Genomic DNA, 19,878 nt, shown 5'->3' with positions numbered 1-19,878 from the left:
CTCCTCTGTTTGCAGAAGCAGAAACTGAAACCCAATGACCTGCTGAAGTTCAATTACCTACCAAGTGACAAAGTCATTATTTGAAAGCAGATCTCCAAGTCTGTGGTTATTTCTGCTTTACTGCATCATCCTATTGTCCCCAACCCCTTCATTTTATAGGTGATTAAACCAAGGGCCAAAGAGATCAATGGACTAAATGTGACAATTTGATGGAGAGCTGACCCTAGGGTTGCTGGAGCCCCAGCTGCTTAGCTAAGAGCCAAAGGGAGTTTCTCAAGAGGGATGTGAGACACAAAACCAGAATGAATTTTAGAAGTCCTGACTGTCTAATGAAGAGCTTGGACTAGTTTTTATCTGAAGTTCCATCATCCTCTGAAAGTCTCTGAATCTATAAAGGAACAGCTGTGAGGTGATGAGAATCAGTCTGAACTGGAAGTCAGAGGACCCAGGCTTCTGTCCTGGCTCTGAGTTGTACAAGCTAAGGAATGGAGGCCTCTCTCTGCTGTTTTACTCTCCCTAAATTGAGGAAATTGAAAACCTGGGAAAGTTGAACTTTGGGGGATGTTTATAGACTGGTGGAGAGGAGGCAAACCTGTCTTACCTCTGCACAAGTCCTGGAACTACTGAATACCAATGTCCTCTATGGTCCCACCCCTAACCTGAGCCAGAGGGTTAAGGGACCAGGGTGTCCTCCTCTGATTTCCACAGTAATGAGTTTGAGGATCTATTTTCAGAGAATCTCCTCACATCTCAGAAGACACTCATTCTAATGACTGTTCCTATAGTCCTGGTGGTCAGTATTGGCTTCTTGGTGATTTATTATTTCTACCAACAAAACTTCAGAGAACCAGAGGTGAGAAAAGGGCCCTGCCCTTACAACTTTAGTCCTTCCTTTACTCATTCTGATTATTACTGAGAGAGAGAGAGATCTGAGAGCCCTTGATTTGCTAGATTAGGGCCACTTCCTTGGATCTCAACAGACCTTTAGGGGCTGGTGCTAAACTGAAGGATGTGGGCTGGGGCTTTGCTGGGATGACAGAGAAATTCTTGAGTGGTCCCAGAAATTGGTAAGTTGTCAAAGATGATTAACCCAAACTCTCTATTGTTTTAAATAGGAATGAATTCTGGATTTTGTGAAAGGCTGTTTCAGCATTTATTGAGATAATCATATGTTTTTATTAAATTTGTTATTGATAAGGTAAATTATGTTGATTGTTTTCCTAATATTAAACAATCACTGCTACCTGGAATAAATCCTACCTGATCATTATCCTAATAATACCTGGTAATCTCTTTGCTCAAATTTTATTTAAAATTTTTGTATCAATATTCATTAGGGAGATTGGTCTTTAATGTTCTTTATGTGTTTTGGCTCTTCCTTATATGAGTATCAGCACCATATTGATGTCTTGGCACAACTACTTCTAAATTTTTGAATAGTTTATATGGAATTGGAATTAATTGTTCCCTAAAAGTTTGGTAGAATTTATTTGTAAATTCATATTGCTCTGCATTTTTTTTCTTTTTTCTTTTGTTTTTTGAAAGGCAATGGGGTTAAGTGTGCCCAAGGCCACACAGCTAAATAATTATTAAGTATCTGAGGTTAGATTTGAACTCAGGTACTCCTGACTCCAGGGCCGGTGCTCTATCCACTGCGCCACCTAGCTGCCCCTGCTCTGCATTTTTTTAGGGAGTTTATTACTGGTTTCTTCAATTTCTTTTTATGAAATGGGGTTATTTAAATATTTTATTTCCTTTTTCTGTTAATATGAAAATAATCATCCATTTTACTTAGCTTGTCAAATTTGTTGGTATAGAGTTGGAAAAAATAACTTCGGATGACTATTTTAATTTCTTCCTCATTAGTGGTGAGCTCATTCTTTTCAATTTTGATACTGGCATTTTGATTTTCTTCTTTTCAAAGATAATTATCCACTGGAAATCAGGAAAATGGACTCTTGGGGAGAAATCTCAGCCATGTTTTGACCTTGACCTATATTTATCCACACCCTCAAGAAAGATTTGGTTTCTGGATTATTTTCCTGATCTAGAAAGGAATGGGAGTTACTGGGACTGTCCTTTGCCAGGAACAGGCTTCTGTTCTCTTTAATAATTGAATGAAACCCGGTCCAAGGAACTAGTAGTCCCTGTCATTCCCATCATGTCATAGTCTGCTTTCTCTTTCTCCTTTGGCCTTTTCCCAGCTAGCATGACCCTATACCTTGCTCCTCCCCAGGCCTACCCACTCACAGACTGACTCTAGGAATTAAATCATTTTCACTTGAACACATAATTTTAATCAATGACTTTAAGGTTTGGGAGAACTTTCCTTCTTCTGATTATCACTTTTGATAGAAATAATTATTTCTCTCATATTAGTAACCTACTTTTGAAAATTGGGTTTTTTCTTCCTATTTCCTCATTCAGAAATAAACTTCCATAGGTTATATTATATCGTATGCAATTTCTGAGGGAAACCTGAGAGAACCAAAATGAGAAGGATAAAAGAAATCTGATGTCTTTCTTGTTCTTGATCTCCTCCTCCCCCTTACACCTCACCAACTCACCATTTACATCTTGAATCACCTGGAAATCATGATTCTCTGCCATCTTTTTTTTTTTTAGGTTTTTGCAAGGCAAATGGAGTTTAAGTGGCTTGCCCAAGGCCACACAGCTAGGTAATTATTAAGTGTCTGAGGCCAGATTTGAACTCAGGTACTCCTGACTCCAGGGCCGGTGCTCTATCCATTGTGCCACCTAGCTGCCCCGCTGCCATCTTTTCTCTGACCTTCCTGACAGGCTGGGATGACTGCTTCCTGGTCTATACCTCAGAAATCTGGGATTGTTATTGTCCTTTCCCTGAAGGCCCCAGGTTCTATCCCTCAGGAGGCTATGGAGACCAGGACATCATGATCTCCCTGTAGGGAAAGTGCCAGGTGGCTTAGAGCTCAGGGGGATAGAGACTTCCTTGTAACAGGGGGATCCAGTTTTCTGTCATTGTTCTTTTTTTATTAATGTGAAAGAGGATTGAGAAAGACCCTGAAATGCTGATGCTAAACAGGCCCTCATATTTCATCACCATTCAATGTTCCTTATTCGAATTAGCAAAGCTTTGTATTTTAGGAACATTGTGATTTTCATCACAATGACTGATCCTGATCGACAATATTATCTTTTCAAGATATTACTAACCCTTCTAAAACAACTGCTTTTGTTTCATTGACAGAGATCAATAGTATCCAATTCAAGAAAAAGAATGAAGATATAGCTGGGATCAGTAAGGACTACCTGCCTTTCCAAGGGAGCTCCAGTTTTCTTATAGCCACCAGACAGTGAATCTTGGATCCCCTATTGATACAGGAAGGAGAAGGATACTTAATTTTTAGAAATTGCAGTGCATATTTTGTCCCCTTTTACTTCCTTGGGTCTTCCAGCAAAGGTGGAGGGATTTTCTCTACCTTCCCCACTCCCATTTTTAAAGACATTGTTGAAGCTAATTCACACCCAGAGGGACACTGGAATCTCTGGCCACTTTTATCTTTCCTGGAGCAGAAGTCTTTGAGAAACCATCCAGAGAAGCAGGTATTTTACTTCAGGTAGCACCTGGAAAGTAGAGACTTCCTGAGTTTTAGATTTGGTTAAGAAACCCCCAGAGGGAGGTTTCCTGCTGAAACCTGTACTTCTAAGAGAGTATGACCACCTCTGAGCTGAAATCCAAAAAGGTCATGTCAGGCTGACCAGGAGATCTGGACCAATTACAAAACACTCAATGCAGACCCATGGTCCATCTGAAATAGAGTTTCAGAGATCCCACACTTGGTTTTTGCATTTGTGAATCACTTAGCAGTTAGTCAGGACTTATAGTGGACTTGTGCTGAGCTCAGGACTATAAAGAAAGGCAAAAGATAGTCCCTTGCTTTCAAAGAGCTCACGATCTAATGGAGGAGATCCCAATCAAACATCTATGAGCAAACAGGATATACATAGGATAAAATTAAGATAACCATGAGAGAAATCACCAAGATTGTGGAGGATGGATGTCTCCAGGGGCAAAGAGCAAGGCTCTGCCTCACTTCAATCCAATTCATAATCAAGGCAAGAACAACAAAGGGCTCTGCCTGGGAGAAGAAGCTATGAGCAGGAGCTCCAGGTTAAGCCTTTGTCATACAATCTCTTACACTGAGCCTTGTGATTGTCACAGATGCTTTATGTATCTGGGAAAGAATGAGCCAGGGTTTTAGGGGAAAGATCTGGGAAGGGAACCTGGTGAATGCTGCTATTTACCTTGCTCCTAGGTCATACAATATAAGTTTATTTAAGACAGCAGCTTGAAAATGATTGAAGTTACTTCTGTGATGTATATACTGGATCCTTATTGTTATTTGAATAGCTCAATTTGTTAAAAAAAAAAACTTATAATTGCTAAGAGGATTTCAATGGGTTTTGGTGCCTTCATATTTTAAGGATTACCTGAACTGAAACGAATTGAGAGTAAGTATGCAGAGGAAATGCCATGCTGGCAAACAATTACCTTGTATCTTTCTGTGCTGAACTTGTGCTAGTAAAAGCCTGTTACAATAGCAAACAGAAGTTTATCTTGTATATCCTGTTAAAGTTAACATAGCCAGATAGCACTGGGGTCACAAACTATCTCAGGAGAGACCCATGGTTGCTGAGATAACAGGATGTTGCCCAACTGCCCAAAGAATGATCCTGGACCACTACTTGACTCTGACATAAAAAGTCTGAAAAGTACATTTGTGCAGAAGGCATCAAATTAGGCCCTCCTTAATCCCTTCCCTCAGTCCTTTCCAATACCTTCAGCTCCTCCCACCCACCTTTCTTCCTTGTTCAAACTTTCCTTCTAAAAGTCTCTGCTTCTTGCCCTTTAAGTTCCTAGCTCCCTTAAGAACCAGCTGCTTTTTATATCTTACAATAAAGTTAATAAGTCCCCGACTGAGTCTGGTGAATTCATTGATCCCTGACAAACCTATCAAACCCTGTACACATCAAATGAATTATAGTGTGATAGCTAGAATAGTAAAAAAGTTAAGCTCACTTCAGTTTAAAATCACTGAGAACTGGAAAAGTAATTCTCTAATCTGCAAGGAAATCATAATAGCTCCCACTATCGCTATTTCTTTAATTAGATGTAATTAGTTCACATATGATGTGAATTATACTTTCTTCAGTATACAGTGGCAGTGGTGTTAAATGATTTTTCTGAGTAAAGTAATTTGGAAATACCTTTAATTGAATTGTTATCCAGTTAAAGGATCTGGTTCAAATTCATAATATTATTTATGGCACTGTTGTGTTTCTAAATTTTCTATATTTGCTTATAGGACCCAGGATTAGGAACTGGGTCTCTAGTCTCCTAGCTCACTACTGGTTCAGACAGGTGACTAAAATTCACCTTCAGCACCCCATGCCCACCCCCACCCTAGGGTTCTTTAACTCTGCCAACAAGTCAGCTCTGTGATCTCAGACCTCAGTACAAACAACTGAGCAAGGAGGGGGTCTTTGGACCTTCCAGGCCCACTCTGAACCAGAGCTCATCATCCACATCCACTCCTAAGTTCTGTGAAGGGCTTCCACCAGGAGCAGAAGGTAAGGAGCTGTCTTTACCCATCCCCACGGCCTGTCCCCTAAATTCCCATTAATCTCTCTCCTGGGATGGTCTTGAGGGGCACTTAGGTAGAGCTGGGGAAAGTGTTTACTTCTCTCTAGGTTCCTTAAACATTTCCTCCATTCACAAGGTGACCCACTAACCTTTCAACTTGGAAAACTTTTGGAGGCAAGAAAGGTAAAATTTGAGAGAAACTTAAAAAAAAATGTCTCCTGTGGAGAGCAGTGAAGCAGAACAATCCCAGAGAAGACACTCACTCCACAGAGTTTAAGAAACCATCTTTCTCTCTATCCCCATTTTTTCACATTTATTTTTAATTTAAAATAGAGAATAAGACAACCATTTCCATAACATAGTATAATCAAAATATTGTTGCAACTGAAACTGCAAATCTTCCATGTAGAATTTATTTCTTTTAAAATATAATAAAACTGGGGAGCGGGGAGCGGGGAGCGGGGAGAGGGCTGTGTGGTGCGCCGGCTGCTGCTGCCACTGCGGCCCGAGGAGCCCGCCCCACTCCTGGCCTCCGGGCCTCCGGCCTCCCGAAGCTCCCCTGCGTACCGGGCCCGTGTCCCCGCCTGCGGCCCCGCTCCGAGCCGACCCTGCCCGCGGTGCCTCCCGGCCCGACCCGGCCCGGCCGCAGCCCGCCGGGCGCAGCGCAGGGTCCGGCCCCGCCAGGCTGGCCCCCCGCCATGCTGGGGCACACGGCGGCCGGCGCGGCGGAGCCCGGGACGCCGGCCCGGACGAGAACCAGGAAAACATCCACCCGGACAAGCACGGCGAAGCCGAGCCCGCCAGGACGCGCACCGTGCTGGGCGCACTGCGCGCTCAAGTCCAAGAGCCGCAGGGTCGCGGTGGCGCAGGAGCCCGGCTCGGTGCCCCCCCTGGAACGCCGCTGGCAAGCAACCCGCCTTCAGCATTCATGTGGACGAAGCGGAGCAGGGGGGCCGGGGCGACCGGGTCAAGAGGCCTCCGGGGTCCCTCAAGGCCGCAGCCGAGGACGACGCCCTGGGCTTCAGCTCAGCCCTGGCCCTGCCGGAGCCCAGGGAGCCCCAGAAGCCGCTGGAGCTGCTCGACCACCTTGTGGACGGCAGCTTGGAATCTCCCCTCACTATGGACATGTCTGTGGTATTGGAATCAGAAGAAAAGCCACCAAATGTCAATCTGTACCTTAGAGAAATGGAGGTTAAGTGTAAGCCCAAAGTGGGCTACACGAAGAAGCAACCAGATATAACCAACAGCATGCATGCCATCTTAGTGGACTGGCTGGTGGCGGTGGGAGAGGAGTACAAATTCCAGAAAGAGACTCTCCACTTGGCTGGGAACTACATCGATAGGTTCCTGTCCTCGATGTCGGTGGTGAGGGGGAAGCTTCAGCTTGTCGGGACCGAAGCCATGCTCCTCGCCTCAAAGTTTGAAGAGATCTACCCCCTAGAAGTGGCCAAGTTTGTGTACATCACAGATGACACGACACATACACCAAGAAGCAGGTGTTAAGAATGGAGCACCTGGTGCTCAAGGTGCTTGCTTTTGACCTCGCTGCACCAACCATCAACCAGTTCCTCACTCAGTATTTCCTCCATCAGCAGCAGGCCAATTCCGAAGTGGAAAGTTTAGCCATGTTTCTGGGAGAGTTAAGCTTAATCGATGCTGACCCTTACCTGAAATATTTACCATCAGTTGCAGGAGCTGCCTTTCATATAGCACTCTACAGGATCACCGGGAAAAGCTGGCCTGAGTCATTAATTCAACAAACAGGATACACCTTGGAAAGTCTTAAGCCCTGCCTAATGGATCTCCACCAGACCTACCTCAGAGCTCCGCAGCAAGCACAGCAGTCTGTAAGAGAAAAATACCAGACACCCAAGTACCATGGTGTGTCCCTCACCAATCCTCCAGAGACATTAAACTTGTAAGGTGCCCAGGCTCAGAGCTGGCTCTCCAGCAGGGCTGTGCTGGGTGCTTTCATTGGGCCCAGCTCTCTTCTTGAAGTTCGAGCAGTCAGTTACAGATTATGAAGTACCTTGTTTTGATTTTTATGATTTTAAATGTAAATTTTTCTATGTGCAATTGTCCTGCATATTTAGCTGCAGATCTAAGTGGTGTGTTAATGCAGAGTGAAGAGGTGAGCTTGCCCCTTAGGATCAGAAGGTGCTGAACCTGGCTCCCTTACAGTGTGGTACGAGAGCCCAGGAGGGGCCTTTCCAGGATGCCAAGTTCAGAATGCTGGTGGCCCTCCTGGTGTCGGCTGATATCTATTTTCCCAGCCGCTGAGCTCGGACATGATCCTCCAGGGCAGGACTGGGCAGTGTTCTGGTAGGGAAGGATGCCTGTGGAACCATTGGCCTTTTCTGCCTATCCCTGCCAGGGTGCCCTATCTCACCCATTGCCTGTGCTGCCAAAACAGCTCTCCTGCACTGTCAAATAGAATGAGATTTTAAACCAGAAACCATGTGTAGCCCTTCTTCTTGATGATGCATGCCACTCATGGACTCCCAAGGACTGGAGGGAACTGCTGATGGGCAGAAGGGCACAACTCCCAGGCTGCTCCAGACAGGGGAAGCCTTCAACGACAATCCACGACTAAGTTTTCTTTGTAGGCTTAGTGACATTGACCAAACTCAAAATGGAAGGGAGGAAACTCCAAGTAATCCTTGATAGTAATTATGGATTGTAGAGCTAGTAACTAGCAGGATCCAGGGCCTGACAACAAATTAGGATCTGATGTGGGATAGAAACAAGCCCCATTTTTCAGGTAAAGGAAATAAATTTTAAGAGATTAAATGATTCTGTGACCCAGCTGCCGCAGGGTTGGTCTCAGGGCCACAGACCCTGGACCTGTCTCACAGCTGCCTGCACTAATAGATTCAACCTCTCAAATTAATTCAGTTACATGAGATACTTTTTTTAGATGCTTTTATTTTAAATCAAGAAAAAAATACGTGTAAAAATAAACAACAGTTTCAAATATTTTCCAATAATGTACTTTGAAAGCTCTAGTTAGCTGCCGTCTTCTTTTTTTTCTTTCTAATTGCTTTTTTACTTGAGACTTTTTCCTGTTTGGAGTTGGCCTGTATCCTGTAAGCAGACGAAATTAAAGCATCTGAGATAATAGACATTTCCTTTATTTAGGTATTCCCTCAGGTTCTGCAGGGAGGGGAGCCTGGTACCTTCCAAGCTCCTTGTCAACAGAGCAGGATCCAATCACTGCCTGGGACCCTCGCTTCTGTTGCCAGGGTCCCACTAGACTTTCAGACTTAAGGAAAAGCAATTGCTAGGCCTTGTTTCCCAATGATAAAAAATCTTTTGTCAGGACCACAGGCCTGTGGTGCCTTCCCTCTGAAGCTATCAGGTACAATGAACTGTCCAGTAGAAGGCAGGTCAGGGATTTTCTTAACAAAACTTAAAAATTGCCTTCTCCAACCTTCATTTGCTTTGGTCATAGAAATTTACTATAATCAGTATAAGAAGGATCTTTGATGGCCATTTGCTGAGATTAAGGTGAGATTTAGCTACTTAAATATCCATTTCAAACTTTTACATTTGCAGAAGATATTGATACTGAAATATAGTATCAAGAGTTGGGTTCACATTTGCATTAACATGAATAACTGCTGAAATAAATCAGAAATAATCAGTTACCTTGTTTTCTTTGGATTTTCTCCTGATTTTAAAATAATGATTTCATCTTCTTCACTATCTGACAGAACTATAGGAGTATCTTTAAAAATGAAAAAGCACATTAAGTTAGATGTTATTGAGCTTAGGCTGTAGTTCCTATCACTAGGTAAACTTCAGAATAGCTACAAGCCCCCCCAGGGGTCAGCTGATGTCAGGAGATGGCTGTCTGAGGACATTTGGCCAGCTTTAACCATGTTGTACTGTATTTTATTTCTTGTAAGGGGTTCTATGTACATAGCAGGTCTGCAATAAATGTTTTCTGTATAATAAAACTAACATGTAATTTAAAAATTTTCTTACTTTCCCTTCTAAACTGGAAAAATGCTTACCAATAGAACAAGTAAGCACACACATATTTGTGTGTGTGCATATATATATATGTAAAAAATTCTATGCAAACTTTTGTTCATGAATTCTTTCTTTTAATTTAGAGAGAGCATCTTTTTTGTATGTCCTTATAGTAAATTTGGATATTTATAATAGTTAAAATGACTTATTTTCTCAGTGTTGTTCTTACATAATTCAGTTTTTTTTCCACGTGCAATATTCTCTTGGTTCTGCTAACTTTTAGTCTTCATTACTTCATGGAAATATTTCTATGTTTTTCTAAGATTTTTTTGATTAAGATTTTTGAGTTCATCAATTCTTAAAATACTGTAGTATTCCATCACGTTCATGCACAACAATATGTTCAGTCATCCCCCAAATGATGAGTATCCCTGATGAGCACTGAGGTGTTTACCACCAAAAAGAACTATTATAAACACTTTAGAACATATAGACTCTTTGTCTTCTTTCCCGATCATTTCTGGAAATAGCCCTAGTAGCAATATCACTGAATCAAAGGTTATGGACAGTTTAGGCACTATTTTTAAATTGCTCTTCGAAATTCTTGGATTAGTTCACAATTTACCAATAATATATTCACCAATAATTTTTCCACATCCCCTCCAGTAATTATTGCTTTCTCCTTCAATCTCATTTTAACCAATGTGATAAGTGTAAAATGAAAATTTATCACATTTATCATAAAAAACTAAAAGTTTTTTAATTTTCCATTCTTTAATTCCATAATGATTTAGAGTATCTTTTCATATGACTATAACTTATTTTAATTTCTTCAAGGGAAAACTGATTGTTTTGACAATTTATCAGTTGGAGAATGATTCATTCTCATAGATTTTCAAAGTTCTTTACATATTTGACATATGAGATCTTTATCTGAAAAATTATAATTTTTCCTCAATTTTCTATTTTCCTTCTTATCTTGGTGATATTTCCTTTTTTAATACAAAACCATTTTAATTTAATATAATTGAAATAATTCATTGTATATATGACTCTGCTCTCTCTTATTTATTCATAAAATATTTCCCTATTAATAAGTTTGATAAGTAATTTGTTCTGTTTTTCTAATTTTTTTGTAATGTCTCTTTATGTAGGTCATGTATCCATTTTGACTTTATCTTGGTAAATGGTGTAAGAAATTGTCTATGGCCAGTTTTTGTCATAATGTTTTCTAGTTATCCCAATAATTTTTACTAAACAATGAATTCTTATTCTGATATCTTAAGTCTTTAAAGTTGTCAAATATGACTTTATTGTATTGGATGCTATAAATTGTATGTCTACTCTGTTTCATTAATCTATGTTTCTATTTCTTATTCAGAACCAGATAGTTTTGATAAAATTTCCTTCCAATTTAAGGTCTGATATGATTAAATCTTTTTCCTTTGCATCTTTTCATGATTTCCTCTGATATATCACTTTATAAAAATTTTTATTATTTAAAAATAAATATATAAATATTTTAAAAAATAAATAAAATAAATAAATAAAAATGAATAATTTTTTATAATTTATAATTTATTTAATTTTGTTTTTTCTAATTCAGTAAAATAATTTTGATAACTTGATCAGAATCACATTAAATATATAATTAGTATAGGTAAAATTGTTATTTTGTTTATTTTTGGCTTTGCCAGCCTTTGAAAAATGAGTATTCCTCTAATTATTTAAATCTTCCAGGGGATTCCTCCTACAAATGTTTAAAAGCACCAAAGCTTGGAATGGCCTGTATTATCCAGAAGCATCTACCCTCATTTTAAGACCATGTATCATTCAAGTCCCCATCCTCAACCCCCCAAAAAGCTGTATAATGCTGCTGAGTCAGAAATTATAAAAAACATTCAAAGAATAGTATTGAAGTAGGGAATTGGTCATGTTGGACTTGAAGGGTCACACTCTCATACAGGAAAGACTAGTGGGTAGAATGCAACCTATTTCCAATGAGCATTGTCTTAGGTATTCCTTGGGTGACCACACCTCTGTGGCATATATATTGGAGAAAACCTGGAGACAAGTACTAAACCACTCCCCAAGCACCACCCTTGTCAAATGCCTATGGAAATGCATTTAAGCAAGGACATCTGGAGTGGAATTTCCTCTTTTCTCTCTTTTCTTCTCTGCATTTTCCCAGCCACTTTCTCTCTCTAAGCTAGAACCATGTGCTCCCACAGCTGGAGCATTGTAGTTCAAGCTCCATATGATTGGATATATATTGATCTAAATTTTCCTCCTCTCCTCTCCTATGCTCCTTGTCATTTCCTTCTCTCTTCTTTACTCTAAGTTCTTTTTTATGTTGATTCCAGGCTTGGAACTAAACTCTTTCCCAGGTCTCTGTTTGTACAGGCCTGTGAAGAACTTTACCAGTCTATGATTAAAGATTGGAGTTTTTTTTACAACTTTGGGGCCAGTTGTGAGTTTTTCATTTTCAAGACTCCTGATCTTTATGGTAACATCACTTGTTATTTGTTACATCATCAGGAACACAGACTCAAACCTGGAAGGGACCTTAGAACCATGTAATTCTAAAATATTATCTACAGATGACCTAGAACATTATCTTTTGAAAAAGATCTTAGAAGATGTTTACACTGAATATCAGAGTGAGGAATTAATTGCCTTAGAACTCTATCACTCATAGTCCTATGCTGCTATGATTCTTGAAAGCATTTTCCTCATAGTCCTGTGAAGTAAGTGGTGCAGGCAATTGTTTTATTTAATTTTAAGTTGATGAAATTGAGGATTTTTAAAGGTTCAATCATTTATCTGTGATTACCTAGGAGGATTCACAAACAGTTTTCCAGTTCCAAGTCTACTGCTGTACCCATGAATGATAGGAGCCTGACCCAGGACAGTTTCCTTTTAATTCATGTTTGATGTGATAACATGAAGAGACACCTATAGGTCATTCAGCAGTTAATAATAGGAGACTTACTCAGTCATAGCACCAGAAACACATCTCAGGCTAATGCAGGTGAATTAAGTTGCCCACAGGGCTCTGCCTGCCAAGTATCAGAGCCCACCATGTATCTCCCTGGGATTGTTTCCTCCTCTGCAAACCAGAAAGCAAATCTCAACAATCTGAACTTGAGTTTCCTAGGGCTTATTAAAGCTTGAGGGTGGTTTCTATGCATTGTAAGGAAAAATTAACCTGTCTTGAATGGGGCCTGGATTGCTTCTAATATATATATATATATATATGTATATATACATATATATATATATATATATATACATGTATATATACATATATATATATATATATGAGTTGGGGTTGGAAGATTTTTTCAAAAGTGTGGGTGATAGAACTCAATATATTCATAATGTCCTCTATATGATATATCTCACTTCCTCCTGTTCTGAACCCTTTGCAATCTTACTTGCAAACTCAATCCCCCAAAGCTGTCCCCTCCAAAGTTGTCTGTGACAGACTAATTCTGAAATCTCATGCCCTTTTTCTCACTATCTTCTTATTTTTTGTCTTTTTAATTCTAGTGTCCAATAAATACTTTCATACTGTAAAGAAAAAGTAGTGGCAAAAAATTGGAAATTGAGAGAATTGGCCCATCAATTGGGGAATGTCTAGCAAGTAATGGTACATGAATACTATGGAACATTACTGTCCTATAAGAAACTGTTCTATAAATGGTTGGACTCCAGAGAAACATGGAATGAGATACAAGATCTGATTCTGAGTGAAGGGAGAAGAACCAAGAGAAAAATGTACACATCAACAAAAAATTGTGAGTTTATCGACTCATTGGTGTGACTATTCTTTTTTTTTTTGTCATTTAGCCTCTTTATTTTTTTCATCCATATGCATGTGTATATTTTACAAAATTTCCTTCCACCCTCCCTTCCCACCCCCGGCCCTCAAGGACAAACAGGTATTTTATTATATCCATATTATTGATATACAGGCTTACAGATTAGTCATTTTCACTATGAGGAATTAGTATCAAGGAAAAGAGATACATAAGATATAATTTTTATAAAGTATTCAGCAGATTTTATGGGTTTATTTCTTTTTGTTGTTTGATTTTTTTTCTTCCTCTAGAGGGGGATAACATTGTCCATAGCTGGTCTAATAGAATTGTCTTAATTCTCTCAATTGCTGAGAGGAACTGCTTCCATCAAGGTTGATAAACTCACAATTTGTTGTTGATGTGTACATTTTTCTCTTGGTTCTCCTTCCTTCACTCAGAATCAGATCTTGTACCTTATAGGACAGTAATCTTCCATAGTATTCATGTACCATTACTTGCTAGACATTCCCCAATTGATGGGCCAATTCTCTCAATTTCCAATTCTTTGACACTACAAAAAGAGCTGCTATGAATATTTCAGAACATGTAGATCTTTTTCTCACTCTTTAACCATAGTAACCTCAGAGCTGCTTCTAACACTGTGATCACTTTCTGCTCCTTGATTCTCTCTCTGCTCTCTATGTGTTAGGGATCTCTCTCTCTCTCTCTCTCTCTCTCTCTCTCTCTCTCTCTCTCTCTCTCTCTCTCTCTCTCTCTTTCTCCTTTTTCTCCTGACTACTAGTTGCTCCGTCTCAGTTTCCTATTCTGGAACTTCATCAGGGTTTCACACTCTCTAACTGTAGCTGCACTCCTAGACTTTCTCCTGAGTACTCTTCTCATCTCCTATGTCTCTAATTTATTTTTGAACCATTCCCCACACACTTCTACATCCCTCTCCAACTCTCAAGGAATTGTTTGAGGGTTAGGACATAAAGACAATCTTAACCAATATCTTGTTTGTGACTGAAATAAATCTAGGGACAAGAAGAAGAGTTGAAAGAAACAGAATGTTACAGACTCCAAAAGGAAAGTCTTTCAAGAACAAAAGTACTGATCATTTATGGTCAGCAGTGATCTCTCTGGTCTCTAAACTGGATAGTGAAAGAACTAGAGTCACAAATCAGTGGACCTGGGATGGTCTTTACACTTCATCTGAATAAATCTATAATCTCTATTTTACGAGTAAGATAAGTGAGATTTGGACCGATTGTATTTGCCTAATATGACACAGATCTCAATGCTCTGACATCCAGTCAGGAACATCCCAGGATCCTGCTTCACTAATTTAGAACCTTCCTCATTTCTGTCCTATCTGGAGGGTGAAAGCATTAAATAAGTCTTGACTGAAAAGCTTTGAGGTCTGGGAAAGTTTCCTTCAGTCCCCCACTTTCTAGATTCTTTTTCCCTTCCCAACAGAGGAACCAACATGAGCTTTAATTAAGTCAATTCCTAGGCTTGATGAAAGCCACTGCTGGGGAAGGAAGAGCAGGATTGAAAAATTTAGAGCAAAACTTCAGGCTAGATCAGAGTAGGAGCCCAAACTTTTCATGGAGATGCCATAGAAGGAATGTAGGAAGACAGAATCTGGATGGAGGCTCCAGCCAGAAAGATCTGCTGGGGACTCAGGAGATCCAGGACCACAGAGTCAGTATGATGAGGGTCTGATGCAATCTGCATCCCAGCAGCTCTGCCTTTTAATCCTAGTTCTGACCACTCCCCACTCCTGCCTCCCTCTGATGAGTAGAAGTCCGAGAGTGATGGTGTCCAGAATAAGACCTGTCCTCTTGTCCTGGATGAGAGGGAGGTTATGAGAACAAATGCCCTCCCCAGATGCAAGGGTTCAATCACTTCTCAGCCAGAATCATGCCCCCCCCCCCCCCCCGAGAAAATGTTAGAATGAGTCTTCAAGGGCACAGTTTCTAACTTTCTGACAAAAAGGCAATAAACAAACAAACAAACAAATAAATATATAGCTGTATGTGAATATACATAAACACACATATATCCAATCAGTAATATATATGTACATATATATGTGTAAATTTTTAAGTATATATATATATATATGTATATATATATATATATATATATATATGTATATAACTTTATTTTGTAGACTTTGAACCAAAAAGCTTCAGGGAGATTCTGCCCAGTGAAGTATACAGTCAAAGGGAATGCAAAGATAGAATCATGGTCATAGAAGTAAACAAGACTCCAGAGATCATTGAGTTCAATCCTATTAATTTTACTAATGAGACAGAGACTCAGAGTATCAGTGACTGCTCCAAGGTCACCCAGCACAATAGCACAATTTGAACTCACAGCCTTTCCTTTCAGATCCAGTCACACATGATAACATCACTACAGCAATGCCCAGGAATCTCCCCACACTCCTCCTCCCCTACTGAGCTGCCCTGCTCTGTCACACAGGGGCTCACCCAATGCCTCCTGTCCCATACTCCTTCCAAACACTCAGCTGTGTAATCAAAGAATGAGGACAAGTCCCACACCATCCCAGAAGCTGGGACTTCCTCTGCTTTAATAAGAGGTAGCTCAGTGGTGGGTCAGAGTCTGGTCTCTCCATGGGACCATTAATAGTAGCTACTGCCTTCCTACCTCTATCCTACAACTTTCAGCCCCCATTTCTGCCTCCCTGGATATCCAGGGTAGTAAAGAGAGGTTCCATCTATCTTATTGTAGAAAGTAATTTGCCTTTCAGGTTCAAGTTAAAGCAGCCCCTAAGTAGGGCCACATTCAGAGTGCTGTATTTTATCAAAAGTTTTTTCAGCATCTATTGATATGATCACATGATTTATGATAGGTATGTTATTGATATAATTAATTATACTAACTGTTTTCCTAATATTGAACCAACCCTGTATTCCTGGGATAAATCCTAATTAATCATAATGTATTATCCTAGTGATAAGTTATTGTAATCATTTTGCTAAGATTTTATTTAAGATTTTTGCATCTATATTCATTAGGGAGATAGGTCTATAATTTCTTTCTCTGTTTTAACTCTTCCTGGTTTAGATATCAGCACCATATTGGTGTCATAGAAAGAGTTAGAGAGAATTCCATCTTCACCTATTTTTCGAAAGTTTATATAGAATTTGAACTAATTGTTCCTTAAATGTTTGATAGAATTCACTTGTGAATCCATCTGACCCTGGTGATTTTTTTCTTAGTGTGTTCAATAATGGTTTGTTGAATTTCTTTTTCTGGGATAGGATTATTTATGTTTTTAATTTCCTCTTCATTTAATCTGGGCTACTTATATTTTTGTAAATATTTGTCCATTTCACTTAGATTGTCAAATTTATTGGCATAAAGTTTGGCAAAATAATTCCAAATTATTACTTTAATTTCTTCCTCATTGGTGGTGAGTTCACCTTTTTCATTTATGGTACTAGCAATTTGGTTTTCTTCTTTCTTTTTTTTAATCAAATTGACCAGAGGTCTATCAATTTTATTGGTTTTTTCATAAAACCAGCTCTTGGTTTTATTTATTATTTCAATAGTTTGCTTGCTTTTGGTTTTATTAATTTCTACTTTAATTTTTAGAATTTCTAATTTGGTATTTAATTGGGGGGGTTTTAATTTGTTCTTTGTCTAATTTTTTAGTTGCATATTTAGTTCATTGAGTTCTTCTTTCTCCAATTCATTCATGTAAGTATTTAAAGATATAATATATTGCCTGACATCTGCCTTCAGTGTATCCCATAAGTTTTGGTATGTTGTATCATTATTGTCATTATATAGGATGAAATAATTAATTTTTTCTATAAATTGTTGCTTGATCCACTCATTCTTTAAAATGTTAGTTTCCAATTAGTTCTGGGTCTATAACTCCCTGGCCGATATTGAATATGATTTTTATTGAATTATCATCTGAGAAAGATGTATTCACTATTTCTACCTTTTTGCAATTGATCATTAGGTTTTTATGCCCTAGTTCATCGGCAATTTTTGTGTAAGTGCCATGTACTACAGAAAAAAAAAAAAGTATATTCCTTTCTATCCCCATTCAATTTCCTCCATAGGGCTATCATACCTAGGTTTTCTAACAATCTATTTACCTCCTTAACTTCTTTCTTGTTTATTTTATGATTGGATTCATCTCAATCTGAGAGTGGGAGGATGAGGTCTCCCACTAGTAGAGTTTTTCTGTCTATGTCTTTCTGTAGCTCTTTCAATTTCTCCTCTAGAAATTTGAATGCTGTCCCATTAGGTGCATACATATTTAGTATTGAAACTACTTTATTGTCTATAGTAGCTTTTAGGAGGATATAGTTTCCTTCCTTATCTATTTTAATACTATCTATTTTTGCCGCTGCTTTGTCTAAGATAAGAATTGTTTTATTATTTATTATTTTATTTTATTTTTTATTATTTTATATATTTTATTCTTTATTATTATTTTTTATTATGCTTTTTTAAATTTCAGTTGAAGCAAAATATATTTTGCTCCAACCTTTTACCTTTACTCCATATATGTCTCTCTGCTTCACATGAGATTTTGTAAGCAGCATATTGTAAGATTCTGGTTTTGAATCCACTCTGCTATCTGCTTTGATTTTAAGGGAGAGTTCACTCCATTCACATTCAAAGTCATAATTACTAACTCTTTATTGCCCTCCATGCTATCTTCCTTCTGTTTTAATTTCCCCCTTTTTTTTCTCTTTATCCATATTACCCAGTGTTTTGTTTCTGAATACTGCCACCTTCAGTGTATTTGCCCTCTTAAATCGACCCCCTCACATTTTTCCCCTTTTCACTTTTCCCCTTCTTCCCTTCCTTTCTGTTAGTTACCCTTTTTCTTCCCCTCCCTCTCTCCTCCTCCCCTTTTCCCTTTTAATTGTTGAAAGTTAAGATACTTTCTTAACTTGATTAAATGTGTCTAAATTAATTTTAAGCCAAGTCTGATGAAATGAAGATTCAGGTGGTTCTCACCTCCTCCCTTCCTCCCCTCAATTACAATAGGTCTTTTGCACTTCTTGATGTAATGAAATTTACCACATTCATACTCCAACCTCCCTTCTCCTTACTGTCCCCTTTTTAAGGAGGTATTGTTTTTAAATCATTCTATCTGAGTCACAGAAAAGTTAAGAGTATCCATCACTTCTGGCTATGAATATTCTCTCTAATAGAGTTACAAGTCTCAAGAGTTATGAGACTCTTTCTCCCAAGTGGGTATATAGCCAGTTTCATCTTATTGTATAGCATTTTTGTTTTTTTTTTATTTAACCTCTTCATGTGTCTCTTGAGCCTCCTGTTTAATGTCCAAATTTTCTATTTAGCTCTGGTCTTTTCATCATAAAATCTTGGAAGTCTCCCATTTCATTAAATGTCCATCCTTTTCCCTGGGAGAGAATACTCAGCTTTTTTGGGTAGTGGATTCTTGGCTGCATACCAAGCTCCCTTACTGTTTGGAATATCTCATTCCTGGCCCTTAGATCCCTTAATGTTGCTGTGGCCAGGTCCTGTGTAACCCTTATTGTGTCTCCTTGGTATTTAAATTTGTTCTTTCTGGCTGCTTGCAGGATTTTTTCTTTTATCTTATAGTCCCAAAATTTTTCCATAACATTCCTTAGTGTTTTCATTTTAGGATCTCTTTCCAGAGGGTATTGATATATTCTTTCAATATTTATTTTGCCCTTTGGTTCCATGATATCAGGGAAATTTTCTATCACTAAATCCATAATATTAAATCCAGGCTTTTTTTTTCTCTTCAATGTTCTGAGGAAGGCCAAAAATTCTCAGATTCTCCCTTCGCAGTTGATCCTCAAGGTCAGTGATTTTGCTGATGAGGTATTTTACATTTTTTTTTCTATTTTTTCAATCTTTTGGTTTTGTTTAACACAATCTTGTTGTCTCATGAAATCATTAGTTTCACCAATTCCATTCTTTTTTTTAAGAGAAGATTTCTCTTCCTTTATCTTTTGTAACTCATTTTCCCATTGGTCCATTATATTTTTGAAGGACTTTTCTATTTTTCCAAGTGTAGTTTTGAGAGAATCATTTTCTTTTTGCATTTGCCCAACTGAAGATCTGAGAGAGTTAGTCTCATTTTTGTATTTATCCAATTGTATTTTCCAAGAACTTGTTTTCTTGTTGCAAGGTGTTAATTTTCTCTTGCAAAAGTGTTCATTTTCTCTTGAGTTTCGGTTCCCAATTTTTCTAATTGATTTTTAAACTAGTTCCTTATTTCTTCAAGAAAGTCTTTCTTTGCTAGAGACCAATTCATATTCTCCTCAGCAGTGCTAGATCTCTCTGGGTTAGAATCTGTCTTTCTTAAGTATTTCTCCATGGGCGCCCTTTCTCTAACCTTTTTTCATCTTTCTAGGATCTTGTGTTGGGGAGGGAGCTGGCTCTCAGGGGTTTGCTTTTGAGGATCCTAGAGGCTTTGTTCAC

The 19,878-nt window shown here is 38.7% G+C and overlaps 1 pseudogene; it reads left to right on the top strand.

The window, feature by feature from the left end:
- The first annotated feature begins 6,321 nt into the window (after positions 1 to 6,321).
- Positions 6,322 to 7,545, top strand: LOC141488969 (cyclin-A2 pseudogene; annotated as a pseudogene).
- The last annotated feature ends 12,333 nt before the right edge of the window (positions 7,546 to 19,878 follow it).

Source organism: Macrotis lagotis, chromosome 1 (assembly GCF_037893015.1).
Source record: "Macrotis lagotis isolate mMagLag1 chromosome 1, bilby.v1.9.chrom.fasta, whole genome shotgun sequence".
Lineage (NCBI taxonomy): Eukaryota > Metazoa > Chordata > Mammalia > Peramelemorphia > Peramelidae > Macrotis > Macrotis lagotis.
The sequence above is the reverse complement of the archived record's forward strand: the minus strand, read 5'-3'. Positions and strand labels throughout refer to the sequence as shown.